The sequence below is a fragment of the Talpa occidentalis genome, unplaced genomic scaffold (assembly GCF_014898055.3).
Source record: "Talpa occidentalis isolate TD23 unplaced genomic scaffold, MPIMG_talOcc4v2.1 talOcc4.4, whole genome shotgun sequence".
Classification (NCBI taxonomy): Eukaryota; Metazoa; Chordata; class Mammalia; order Eulipotyphla; family Talpidae; genus Talpa; species Talpa occidentalis.
The window spans coordinates 148,230,572-148,243,512 of NW_023604295.1; positions in this window are offsets into that span (position 1 = coordinate 148,230,572).

A 12,941-nucleotide genomic window follows, 5' to 3' on the forward strand; every position below is an offset into this window, starting at 1 on the left:
GGCAACGCAGTTCAGCAAACCTAAAAAATGTGTTTCAGTAATTTGGTGACAGTCACAGTGTGTCCTAACTAAGCCCTGCCTAGAGCATGAGATCACACCTAGGTGGGAAGAAGAGAGGATGAAATGGAGGATAGTCATCTTTTTTATTTTTTTTTAATTATTTATTTATTTATTTATTTATACAAGCACTGGGTACAGTCAGAAGTGCGGGAGGGTGAGAGAATTCACCAGAGCCAGAGCGGGGAGCAGAGCAGGCAGAAGGACCGAAGTACACTGCTGAGGGGAGCAGCGGGCGGCAGGAGGGGTCTGCGCGCCATGTGGGACCCTCCTCCGGTGGCCGGGGAGCAGCCGGGGATCGAACCGGCACTGCAGATGCTGCGGGCAGCTTCCGCAACCCAGCGCTCAACCGCTGCGCCACGGGGAGGCCCTGATAGTCATCTTTTTTAAAAGTATGTTACCCACAGTCACTATGAAAAATAGTGTAACAGTTTTTCAAACATTATTACCATATGAATCAAGTAGAATCAAGCAGGTATTTGTTGTATATTGTTCATAGCGACATAATTCACAACCGTCAAAAGGTGAAAGCTACGTCAATGTCCCTTTGCAAATAGATAGATAAACAAAATGGTATATACATACAATGGAATATTATTCAACCTTTGAAAAGGAGATTCGGACACATGCTACAATATGGATGAAACTTGAGGACATTATTCTAAGTGAAACAAGCTAACGACAAAACACCAAAAACCATATTATTAACTGTGCTATTATTAATTGTGTTACTAATTCATTGAAGCAGAAAATAATACTAACTATAGCACTATTGAACTATACTAAATAGATTGTAAATTTTTAATGTATTTTCTGTAATAAAAAAATGTTACCCAAAAGTGAATCTGCATAATTCTTTAAAAAGCTGAAATTCAGTCAGATACTTTCTCTCATGGAAAAGATGGAGACTAACGATTATATAAACATGATATGTTCACACCAATGTAGTATTTACATTAGAATAAAATACAATAATACCAAGAGTTTTATACCATCTGGTATAAAAGGAAAGAATGACATCAAATAATTCAGAAATAAACCTTGTATCTTATTAAAATAGCCATCTTTAATAAAATTAAAGACCATCAATTTATTTTTTTTTTTAACAATTACATGGCCCAGACCACTAAAGTCACTTAAGATTAGTCATAAAAGCTAGGTCTCTAGACTCAAAAGTTCATTATATATTATCTTCTTTTAAAATGAAAGAAGAATTTGAAGTTCCTGACCACAATTTAATCAGTTTGATACCTATAATTTCCAACTCTGAATTCACTGAAGTCTCCACCAAGGTCACGGACCCCTGCATGACCCCACTAACCTCAGCATGACCCCAAGTCATTAGATTTGACCTCTCAGTGAACGCACTGACCTCTTCCTGACCCCAAGTCATTAAGATTGACTGCTTGGTGATACACGCCCCCCCCAGAGTTAAAGCTCTGGGCCACTGCTTTGTGTGGGTGCACATATGAGCACAGAGGAGTCAGGTAACTGCATGTCAGCTCAGGGGCGGCCTCCGTCTATATCACTAAACACCACATGCTGCTTTTAATTTTTATGTGGTTACATCAGTGTTGAGCTGATGTGCTGGACAATGTCCACTTCTAGTGTCCCGGTCACCAGAATGTGCATCCACACGAACACTGACATGGCTTGTAAAGAACCTGCAGTGGACTTAGATGGTGCTGAGTTAACTGTCCTTACTTTTGGAAACCATTAAGACAAGAACATATAAAAATATTGCATATGAATAAAACATTTGGAAATGCTGCTGAACTATCAAAAATACAAACAACGGGTCCTCCCTGGTGGTGCAAGGGTTAAAGACACAGCGTTATCAAGCCAGCCACAGCAGCAGGAGTTCATTCCCCTGCTGGCCAGGGAGCTAACCCATGTGGCGCAGCAGACCTCTCCTGTCTCCCCACTACGCCCCTCAGCAGTGGATTTCAGTGGATCTGCCTGTTCTGCTCCCCACTGTCTCTGGTGAATCCTCTCACCCCCGCCCCCACATCTCTGGCCTGCACCCCGGCTCTTGTATGCATAGATAAATAAATCTTTAAAAAAAAAAAAAAAAAAAGCACAAGTGCACTAATCTGAAAGGAAACCTGCGCTCCTCTGCTCACTGCAGTACTATTTACACGAGCTAAGATGTGGAAACAACCCGTATGCCCCAGAACAGACAGGGGAACAGGATGGGGTCTGTATACACAATGAGATACTACTCAGCGATCGAAGAAGATAAACTCAAGCCAACGGCAGCAACGTGGATGGGGCTGTGAGGGATTATTCTAAGCAAAGTGAGCCAGAAGGAGAAAGATCAACACCGGATGGTCTCACTCACATGTGGCGTCTAGACAAACCAAACACAGAATCAGACAGAGACAAACTGTAAAGCGGACCCTTGACAACGCAGTGTGAGTGTGAGATACTCAGGACGGTCAGGAGGAGAGGGGGAGGGTGAGAGTTCAGAGCTGGGGGAGGGGGAGGGGAGAAAGGGAGGACAGGAGGGAAGGGGGGGCAGGAGGACTTGGTGGAGTAGGGGGAGGACGGTGGGTACTTTGGTGATGGGAAAATGATACTGACCACACCTGAGGGGAGAAACCCCACAGTGTGAAACAATAAACAAGGGTGTTTAAAAAAATAGTTAACACGGGGCCTCCCTGGTGGTGCAGCGGGTTGAGCACAGCGCTGGGAAGCTGGCCGCAGCCTCTGCAGTGAGGATTCCATCCCAGCCGTCCAGGAAGATACCCACATGGTGCGGCAGACTCTCCTGTCTCCCCACTGCTCCCCTCAGCCGTGTGTTTCAGTCAGTCTGCTTGTTCTGCTCCCCGCTCTGTCCCTGTCTTACCCTCCCACACATCTGGCCTGTACTCTGGTTCTTGTACAAATAAAAAATAGATCTTTTAAAAAAATAGCTGACACAGTAAAAACTACTTTGTGTATATTTTACATATATATTTACCACAATGCAAATGCAAGAGTTTAAAAGCAAATAATTTATAAACATAATTACCACATTAATCAATAAAATGGAAAAACTAATAATTGGAAAAAGTCTTAAATTTATCATTCACTTATTATGCTAAGCAAATAAGTCTGAATGGAAAAGATAAATATCAGATGGTTTCATTTATTTGCAGAATATAGAGAATCTGAACAAAATGTCAAAAAAAAGACAAAACTTGCGAATTATGTGCCATTAAGGGAAATCTCTCCTCCCAACCTACTGAACACGCCACTCTCACCAATGGACAGATCAGCAAGACAAAAGCTAAACAAAAACACAATAACCCTAAATAAAGATCTAGACCACACAGGCCTGACAGACATCTGTAAGACAATGCACCTCCAAAACCGAATACACACTTTTCAAAGCGCACACAGATCATCCTCCAGGATCAGTCATGTACTGGGTCACAAGACAAACATCAACAAGCACATGAAGACTGAAATCATATCAAGATGTTCTCTGACCATAAAGGCATCAAACTAGAAATCAACTATGAAATGAACATGGAACCCCCACTCTACATGGAAACGGTACAGCATGCAACCGAGCGACCACTGCAGTCATGATGACATCAAAGAAGAAATTAAAAAGTACCTTGAATGAATGAAAATGAGGAAACAACTTTTCAGAAGATCTGGGAACGAAAAAGCAGTATTAGGAGAAAAGGATACAATAATTCAGCCCCACATCAAGAAACAAGGGGGAAAAAAACAGTGAAAGAACCTAATCTCCCATCTCAAATAACCAGAAAAAGAACAAAAAACCCAAAAGCCTATAGAAAAAAGGAATTAATAAAAATTGAAGCAAAAATAAATGTAATAGAAATAAAAGACAGTCCAAAATTTCAATGAAACCAAAAGCTGTTTCTTTGAAGAAATAAAGACAAACCTGCAGCTAGACTCACAAAGAAAAAAAGAGAGAAAACTCAAATAGGATCATAAATGAAAGAGAAATCACAACAGACACAGCAGACAGGAACTGTGACCAGGAAAAAGACCACATCCTGGGTCACACAAACACAATCCGAGATCACTACACACATCTATATGCAGACAAGCTCAACAATCTAGATGAGATGGAGAAATTCTTAAGCTAACAAAGAGTGGTGCCCGGCATCTGGGAGGTGGCCCACCCGTGTATGAAAACAATTTAGAAATGGACTTGGCGTCCTCACTCAGGGAAAACCATCAGTGGGGTGGAGGTGTGGAGGGTGGGACATGCTTCCTGAGAAATTCTGGCCAAAAACAAGGTATACAGAGAGATGGAATTGGCAGTACGTAAATAGAACATGACTGGCTGGGATCCCTAATATCCGACATTATCTTAAAGATCAAAGAATAGAGAAATAAGCACAAGCCAGGGCTGTGTGGTACCTGGGGACTGGCTGCCTGGACGAGCTGCCCTTCTGGTGAAGCGGCGATTCATGGGAACAGGAACACCCCGACTGACCTGACACCCTGGGCAGGCTGGCCCCATCCCCTGCTTGAGAGTCACTGCAACCTGAAGAGGTGACGTGTACTTGGTCTTTCTTTTTTAAATCATTTACTTTCTCCTCTCTGGCGTTACTAATAAAATCCCTTAAATGACAAAAAGATCAAATGTCAGCATCAAGTAACAGGAAAAAAAAATCAAGCTCAGAGCCTCCCTGGTGACCTAGGGATTGAGTGTCTGCGCTACCACTGCAAATGTCCACCGCGATGGCCTGAGTTCAGTCCCCACTTAGGGAGCTGACTTCATGGAGCAGCAGACCTCTCCTGTCTCCCCGCTGCTCCCCAGCAGTGAATTTCAGTGAATCCACCTGTTCTGCTCCCCACTCTGTCTCTGAGGAGTCCTCTCACCCCGCACCTCTGGCCTGCACCCCAGTTCTGTTTCATAAATAAAAAAAAAAAGTAAATATTTAAAAAACCTCAAACTTGAGGGGGAGTTAGGGTCTCGGACAAATATACTCACTGGGCAGCAGGCTGAGCCACGCAGCGGGGCTGGAGCGGCCAGGCCCCGCACAGGAAGGTGAGGGGCAAGCGGCTTCACCTCTTCACCAGGTAAGTGCTGTGGAGGACAACAAATCAGGGGTAGCTTATAGGTTAAATTTCAATTTGCTGGTTACCAAGAGGCTGAGCCGACATAGCAAGTGTATTAATCGGATGCAGTGGTATGGAGCCTGTGTGGGCCGGCGGGGAGGACATTCAGGCTCTACGAGGGCCTCTTTGACAGGATTATATTTACTGGTTGTTTCTGGAATCGGATGGGGGGGGGGCTCTGACAGGCAGGTGGAGGTTGCCCTTGTGCAAGACACATTCCAGGAATAAAGGACATCCCCATCTGTGAGGAGGCTCCTGGGTTTTCACGCTACAAGGCACTGACCCAATCTCTCCACCCCCCATCAGAGGCGGCGGCTCCTTGGGTGGCACCACCCCTGCCCTTGTCGCTGGGCTTCCCGCACTCTGCCCTTTGTCTGCAGTTGAAGATGCTATCGAGGGGCTGAGGGCATGTGGCGGGCTGCTGTTTTCCTGGGTCTCCCCAGGTGTGCGAGGAGGAACCCGTGATTATTCCAATGTATTTTTCTCCCACTAACTGGCCTTCGGTGCAGGGACGTCTCCTTCCAGGACGTCTCCTGCAGGGCAGAGAGAACGTACCTTTCCTCTCTCCAGGATCCCGACGCACACCCGGAGGAGTTCCCCAAATGGACGCCAGCAGGTGTCACAGGACCAACCTGAAGGAAGGGGTGGACCCATGTTGGGAGTCCTCACCACGGGCGGGAGAATCCGGGGCGAGGCCCCCAACCAGCAGGGAGCGAGAGGGGACTTCAAAGGCATCACCCCAGGACTGAGAAGAGGGAACGTGAAGTGACGAAAGAGCAGGGAAAGTTAGCGGCCGCAGCATGCAGCAGTGCTAGGGGCAGGGGCAGAGGCACCCCGGGACCCCCAAACCCTGCACACCCTAAATCGGCTCTGCCATCTGCAAAACATACCCCTAGTGAGCCCTTCCGCAGAAAATCACCAACAGGGCTGGCGTGCGAGAGCGAAGCGCCGGGACAGAGGTAAAACAGTTTCCAAGGAAACAGCCCGCATCTCCGGCCCTGTTGGAATCCCCGCGGACGGGGGCGCCCACAGGGCCGCCGAGGCCGGAGCTGTCCTTCTGAGGCCCCATGTGGCAGGGCCCCGGGAAAGGGACGGGGGGCAGGACTGGCTGAAGGAAAAGAAGCAAAATCCGAGCACCCCCAAGGGAAGGGCCCCACGGCCACCTCCCTGGCCTCCTGGATACGCTGGCCCGCCCCGCGGCCCAGGAGGCAGTGGGGGACACCAGCGCCCTCACAGGAGCCGCCCCACCCTGCCCCGAGCTCTGGAGCCCTGGGGGGCCCCTGGCCCGGCCCCGGCCTCTCCCCACCAGAGGCTGCTCCAGCTCAGGGGACCCTGCGCTGCGGCCCGGGGTGGTGCCGGGATGAGGCCGCCCCCCACCCCGCCCCGCTGCGCAGGGGTGTCTCTGGCAGCTCGAGCTCTGGAGGGGGGATGGGGGGGGACAGGCGCCTCCCTCAGCGCTGCTCGGGGCGGCGGAGCCAGGCTGGGGGGTGCTCAGACCTATTGGGGGCCAGCCGCTGGGGGCCCCCGTGTCCTGCTGCTCCTCACAGCGGCTTCTCTGGCCAGCGCGGCCCCGGGCTCCCTACCCACCGGCCACGCCGGGACCCCCTGCAGGCATTGGAGGGTTGGGGGGATGCAGCAGTTGCCCCCACTTTACCATGGAAGTGGCGCACTGGCCCACTCCAGGCCCGCACCCCAGCTCCGCTGTCTGGGGACGGGGGCTGCTCTGGGCATGGCTGAGGTCTCACCCGTCCCTGGGCTCTGCCCCTGGATGGCGGTGGCTCTGCACTCTCCGTCCAGTCGTGACACCCACAGATGTCCCCAAACATGGTCAGCCACCCCGGTCTAGATGAAGGGGTGTCCCTCACCAGGTGGGGTGCCATGCACACGCATGAGCCAAGCACACGGGCGTGAACGTGTGGAGTGCTGCCGGCCGGCCGCGGCTCTCCCGACTAGAAACACGCTGCGACCTCAGCGACCAGTCCCCGCGGGCCTGCGCTCCAGATGGTCTGCAACAGACCCAGGCGTCTTGCTCAGCGTTTAGAACGTAAGCACACTCCTTTCTGGAGCAGAAAGTAGAACTCAGATAGATGATTCAATAAATGATGGGGGCGCTCAGCCTCCAGGCACCGCCGTGGGGTGGCCAAGGCCAAGTGGCCATGCTCCCCGGCTGCACCCGACGACGCCAGGTCCCCAAGGACAAGTGGCCTGAAGACTTGACTTCTTAGCGGCGATGTGGGATTCAGCTTCTTCTGACCATCAATAGCTACTATTTGACGCACCTGCCTGAGGACCCAGCGACCCCACTCCTGGGACACAGAAACACGGATCTGAAGGGAACCCGTGCCTGGATCATCACTGCGGCACCATGAACAAGAGCCGAGTTATGGAAACTCCTCAAATGCCCCTGAACAGATGAACGGATCAAAATGCGGACTCTGCACACCATGGACTACTACTCAGCCATGAAGATAACGCATGCCGCTCACAGCATCAGAGATGGAGCTGGCAGGGGTGGTGCTCAGCGAGATACCTCAGAAGGAAAAACACAAACATCAGATGGTTTCACTGGCCGGCGGCACCCCGGACACGGAGCAGCCAGGGAAAAGGAGAACTTGCAGGCACCCACCGGTCTGGGGCACACAGAAGTGGGGGGGGTTGTCAGGGGAGGGAAGGTCACAAGGGACTATGCTGACAGTACTCGGGTGCTGGGTCAGGGGAGAATTAGGGGGACTCATCCGAGGGGAGAAATCAAATATTCTACAGAAATGAACAATGATGTCAGAAAATAAAAATAAATAACAACAAATACAGCAGAGGGGCTCGACGGCGTTGATAGCCGGCGATGGGGAACCCTAAGAAATTGACCACAAAGTAGAAAGAGAACAAAACAGCACAGAGAAGAATTTGAAATAACGAGTAAGCGAGGGTGTTCGCGGCATTCCCGGGCGGGATCTAAGAGCCGTCCCGTCCACGCTGCCTGCATCCTCAGCGCGGCGCAGGCCGCCCCCGGGATCTGGCCGCCCAGGGTCCGCGGGGCGGGGCGCGGGGAGCCAGGGGAGAGCTGCTCTGCCCGTTCCGAGGAGGAGCCCAGACCCGCCTGACAGAGGCGACAGGGACGCCGGCCCGCTGGCTCTGAGCCTCCCGGATCCGGCCCCAGGAGTCCGGCCCGCGTCTCATGGGCTGCAGCGGCCAGAGAGGGAGGCGAAGGGGAGAGCAGGACGGGGTCACAGTCCCGGGAACCCCCAGTGACCGCCCCCCCGCTTTGGGCCGCGCCTGCCGAGTCCTCTCTGCAAGGCGCCCCTCCAGGGGCTGCGGGGGGAGGACACCCCTGACCTGCCCTCAGGCTCCTGGGTTCTGGGGGACCGGCTGTCGGGGTCTCGCCGCCTCGCGCGTGTGTCCTGGAACGGACCTGCCCGAACACCGTGCCTGAGCCACGGGGGTCTCTGTCCCCGCCCCACACCCCCTTGTCAGTCTTTCCCATGCTACGGAGTGAGGACAGACCCGCGTGGGGACAGCCCCGGGCGCCAGCGCCCGCTCAAGAGGGCGGCCTCTGAGCAGGAGTGTCCAGCCGGCCCGGCGCGGGCCCGGGAATGCTGAAGGGGAGACCCCGGCAGGCTGCAATCTGCACCCCCTCGTCCACCTGCAGGGAGACTCCCCCAGCCCACCCCACGCCGCTGTGGCCCACTGATTCCGGGCGGGAAAGGACCTCGACAAAGAGCCGGATCACAAACACGGACCCCCGACCCCCGAGCAAGCCGGAGCTGACCCCCCTGCCCGGGGGCCGCCAGGAAGCGGGGCGCCCACGGGGGCTCCGGCATCCGTCTCCCCCTGCCCCGGGCTGGCGCCTCCGTCCCTTCCCGCTGCTGCCCCCACCCCGGCCTCAGCCGGGCCGGGAGCCGCAACAGTGTCGGTCCAAGGAGCGACCCGAAACCCCGTCTTTCCCAAAAGGAGAGTGACCGGGTGGCGACCGCACACCCAGCGCCCCGAGGATTAAATTCTTCCCAGTTTCTTGATGTGCGTCGGGGTTTGGGTGGAGGCTCGTCCGGCTCCTCCAGCCGGTTCTTCTCAAGATTTTCCTGCCACGCCCCAGGAGCAAGTCCACGGGTCACCCGCGCCCTCTCCTGGCCGAGGCCGCGAGCAGCTTTTTTAAAAAATGAGATGAAAATTTAAATTCTTCCAATTAGAAGCACTCACTGAGCACGTCCTGAGACCCGCGGTTCCTGCCCACGGGACGCGGGTTTCTCCCCACTTGCCAGGTCGCTGCAGCCGAGGAGGCGCGAACTTCAGCCGCGCCCCGCGAGGCGTCCCCGGGCAGGTGCGGCCCGAAGCGCGGACTGAGCCTTCAGCGCGCCCCGCCCGCCCCCGGGTTCTCGGGTGACCTGTTTCTGAGCCGCAGATCTCGGACACAGAATGACGGGACGAGGCCAAACTCAAAAACAGTCTGTATGATTGGAAAAAAATAAACTTTTCATCCATGTGTAACAGTTTGGAAAGCACAGAAATTTTAAACAGGGAAGTTAAAGTCACATACAAACACAGAGAAGCGCAGTTTGGGGTCTTGCTTTTATGCTTTTTGGTCTTGTGTCCCGTGGACACGAAAGTTTTTGTGAAAACACGATTCGCAGCAGCTGCATCGATTCCCACGAGTGGCGCCGCGGCGCGCGGACACGGGGGACACCCAGCTGTGGTCAGCGGGGTCTCAACGTGGCCAGCCAGCGACCTTCATCTTCGTGGGCGACCCGGATTAATTTTACGAACATATCCTGGGAGTGGCTGCTGTACAGGCCACGGCTGGAGAACACTGCCAGGCCGCTGCTTCCTGTTTGGGCCCATCAGCCAGAACTTCCAGACCAGCGTTGCTTAGAGGAGCGGCCTAAGGATTCCTTTCCCAAGCGGAGTCTCAGCTAGAATGATAAAGACTGTCCTTCCTAAAGCTCAGTGGAATTCTTCTCTCCAGGAGTTTCCTACTTCTGCTCTTTGATTTCCTTTTCCTTTCCCAAACCAAAAAATAATCAGATTTTATGATCAGTTATTGACACACTCCCCACAGATGAATACTGTGTACTAGACCCAGGTCAGCTGATTTTCCTTAGTGTGAGAGTGAGGGACGTGAGGATCTGATGCACGGTCTGGAGAGTGACACAGGCATGAAAATAATTACACAAAGAAGTGATGTAGCAACTAATGACACAATTACAGATACAGTAAAGACAGCCAATTCGCTATGTATCAGGCATTGATTTTTACAGATACATTGACTCATGTACTCAACCTCTGCTGTCCTCCAGTAAGTATTATTCCTATTATTACTCTCTCCATTTTACAGGTGAAGTTCTCAGGCATAGAATAACTGGCCCAAGGTCCTCAGAGCGGACCTGAGCCTCAGGGTTCCTGTCGAGTCCATGCACACAGCCACGGAAACAAGTCTCCCTCTATAACGCCGAGCAGGGAAGGACTGTAACTCTGGAGGGTCAAGAAGGGTTTTCAGAACATAATGCTTTCAAGTGATGTTAATTAAGCATCTACTGTATGTCAAGCAACATGCAAAAAGCTGGATATATAACTAAAGATTGATGATCCTTGACTGCAGTCAGCTCACAGCCCAGCAGGGGACTTATACAGTGAACAAATAGAAATACATGATGACGTAGTGTCACAAACGTGACGAAGGCAAAGACCTGAGCATGAATATAAAAGTGACATGGTGATGTGAGGGTGGCGCCGGGGGTGGCCTCTCTGAGGAAATGAAGTTGGAGTCTGCAGCTGCAGGATGAGGGTGAACCAGGCACAACAATGGGAGGAAGAGCTCGCGGGCAGGTGTCCAGGTGAGAGCTCGGGGTAGGAGGAACTGGAAGGGAGGGCGCCATTGCCAGGGATACGAGGGAGAAGGTGGCACGTACCAGTCACTGCAGGTCAGGCAAAGGGACGGGATTTATTCCAGGTGAACGAGGGGTTGAAGCAGAGGTGGGAGGAAGCTACACGTTCTGATTCACTTTCGGGGTCGTTCTATTCTGTGGCGTATAGACTGAGGTGGAGAGTGGAAACTGAGAGGGCAGTTAGATGTCGTTCCAGGCAGGACATCGTGGAGGTCTGGACCAGCTGGAGGCTCTAGAAACGGAGGAAGGAGGGTTCCTGCCCCACCTGCAGATGTGCGTCCGGAGCGAACAGCCATACCAGTGGGTGGCCCGGATGTTGGGGTGAGTTCTAAGACTCTGGCTTGGCAGGTCAGTGGATGTGAAGCTGTTTGAGACAGAGGTTTGTACAAATTTTGAAGGGATCACAGAGAACCTCTCAAAACTCAGGTCCCCAAAATGAGCGACCCCTGGAGTTCAAGCAGCTACTTTTCATCCATTTTTTCAGCATATTTCAAACACCCTCTGAAGCCACCCTCTGTTCTGTCTTTAAAACAATCATAGGGTTGGGCCTCCCCAGGTGGCAGAGCGGTTGAGCGCTGGACTGCGAAGCTGCCCGCAGCCTCTGCAGCACGGATTCAATCCCTGGCCGCCAGCAAGGGTCCCACATGGCGCGCAGACCTCTCCTGCCGCCCGCTGCTCCCCTCAGCAGTGTACTTCGGTCCTTCTGCCTGTTCTGCTCCCCGCTCTGGCTCTGGTGAATTCTCTCACTCTCCTGCGCTCTGACTGTACTCAGTGCTTATATAAACAAACAAATAAATCTTAAAAAAAAAATCATAGGGTCCTCTCTGGCGGCCCAGGGGTTAAGTCTCAGCCACTGCAGCATGAGTTCTATCCTGGGATATTTAGATGGCCCACAGGGCACAGCAGACCTCTCCTGTCTCCCCACTGCTCCCCTCAGCAATGGATCTCAGAGGATCCACCTGTTCTGCTCCCTACTCTGTCTCTGGTGAGTCCTCCCACCCCCCGCACCTCTGGTCTGTACCCCAACCCTTGTATGCATATATAAATAAATCTTTAAAAAGAAAAAACAACGATCATTGGGAGATACAAAAATAGAAGAAAAGAAAGCCAGGGCCTCCCTGGTGGCGCAGGTGGTTGAGCGCCGTACTGTGAAGCTGTTTGCAGCCTCTGCTGCTGCAGCGCAGGTTCGATCCCAGCCGGGCGACGAGAATCCTACATGGCGGGGCAGACCTCTCCTGTCTCGCCTACTACTCCCCTCAGCAGTGTATTTCATCAGTCTGCCTGTTCTGTTCCCCACTCTGTCTCTGGTGAATCCTCTCACCCTCCCCCACATCTGGCCTGTACCCCAGTTCTTGTATAAATGGATAATAAATCTTAAAAAAAAAGAAAAGAAAAGAAAAGAAAGCCAGAATAGGAGATCACAAGTAACAGCAGACATAACAAAAACAATATGAGAGACTGCACCCAGTGCCCGAGCAGAAAGACAAGGTTTAGACATAAAGAAGCAGGCACACAATATAAGCCACAAATACGTACTTTTATGTTACAAATAGATTTCATAGGACGACTAAAAGATCCACACAAATACGCACGCAGGACTGGACACACAAGAACTGGCCTGGGAATGGCCAGAGCCTGAGAGACACCTACTCGAGGTGCTCTGTCCCCGCACGAAGGCAGCGGGCAGCAAATTCCCGAGCAGCTGCCGGAACTGATAGTGACCACGGATCCCCTTTCACAAGTTACAAAGCTACAAAGTGGACCCAAAACTCTGATATAATATGGCATTCCCAAATATAATATGGCACATAATCCAACCGCCAGTGGAAATATTGAAAGATCCAAGGGATTCATTAAAGAAAAGTTAAAATGGTCCAGTAACCAAAATTTGGATACAGCATGAAACGCCGCCGCCGTCCA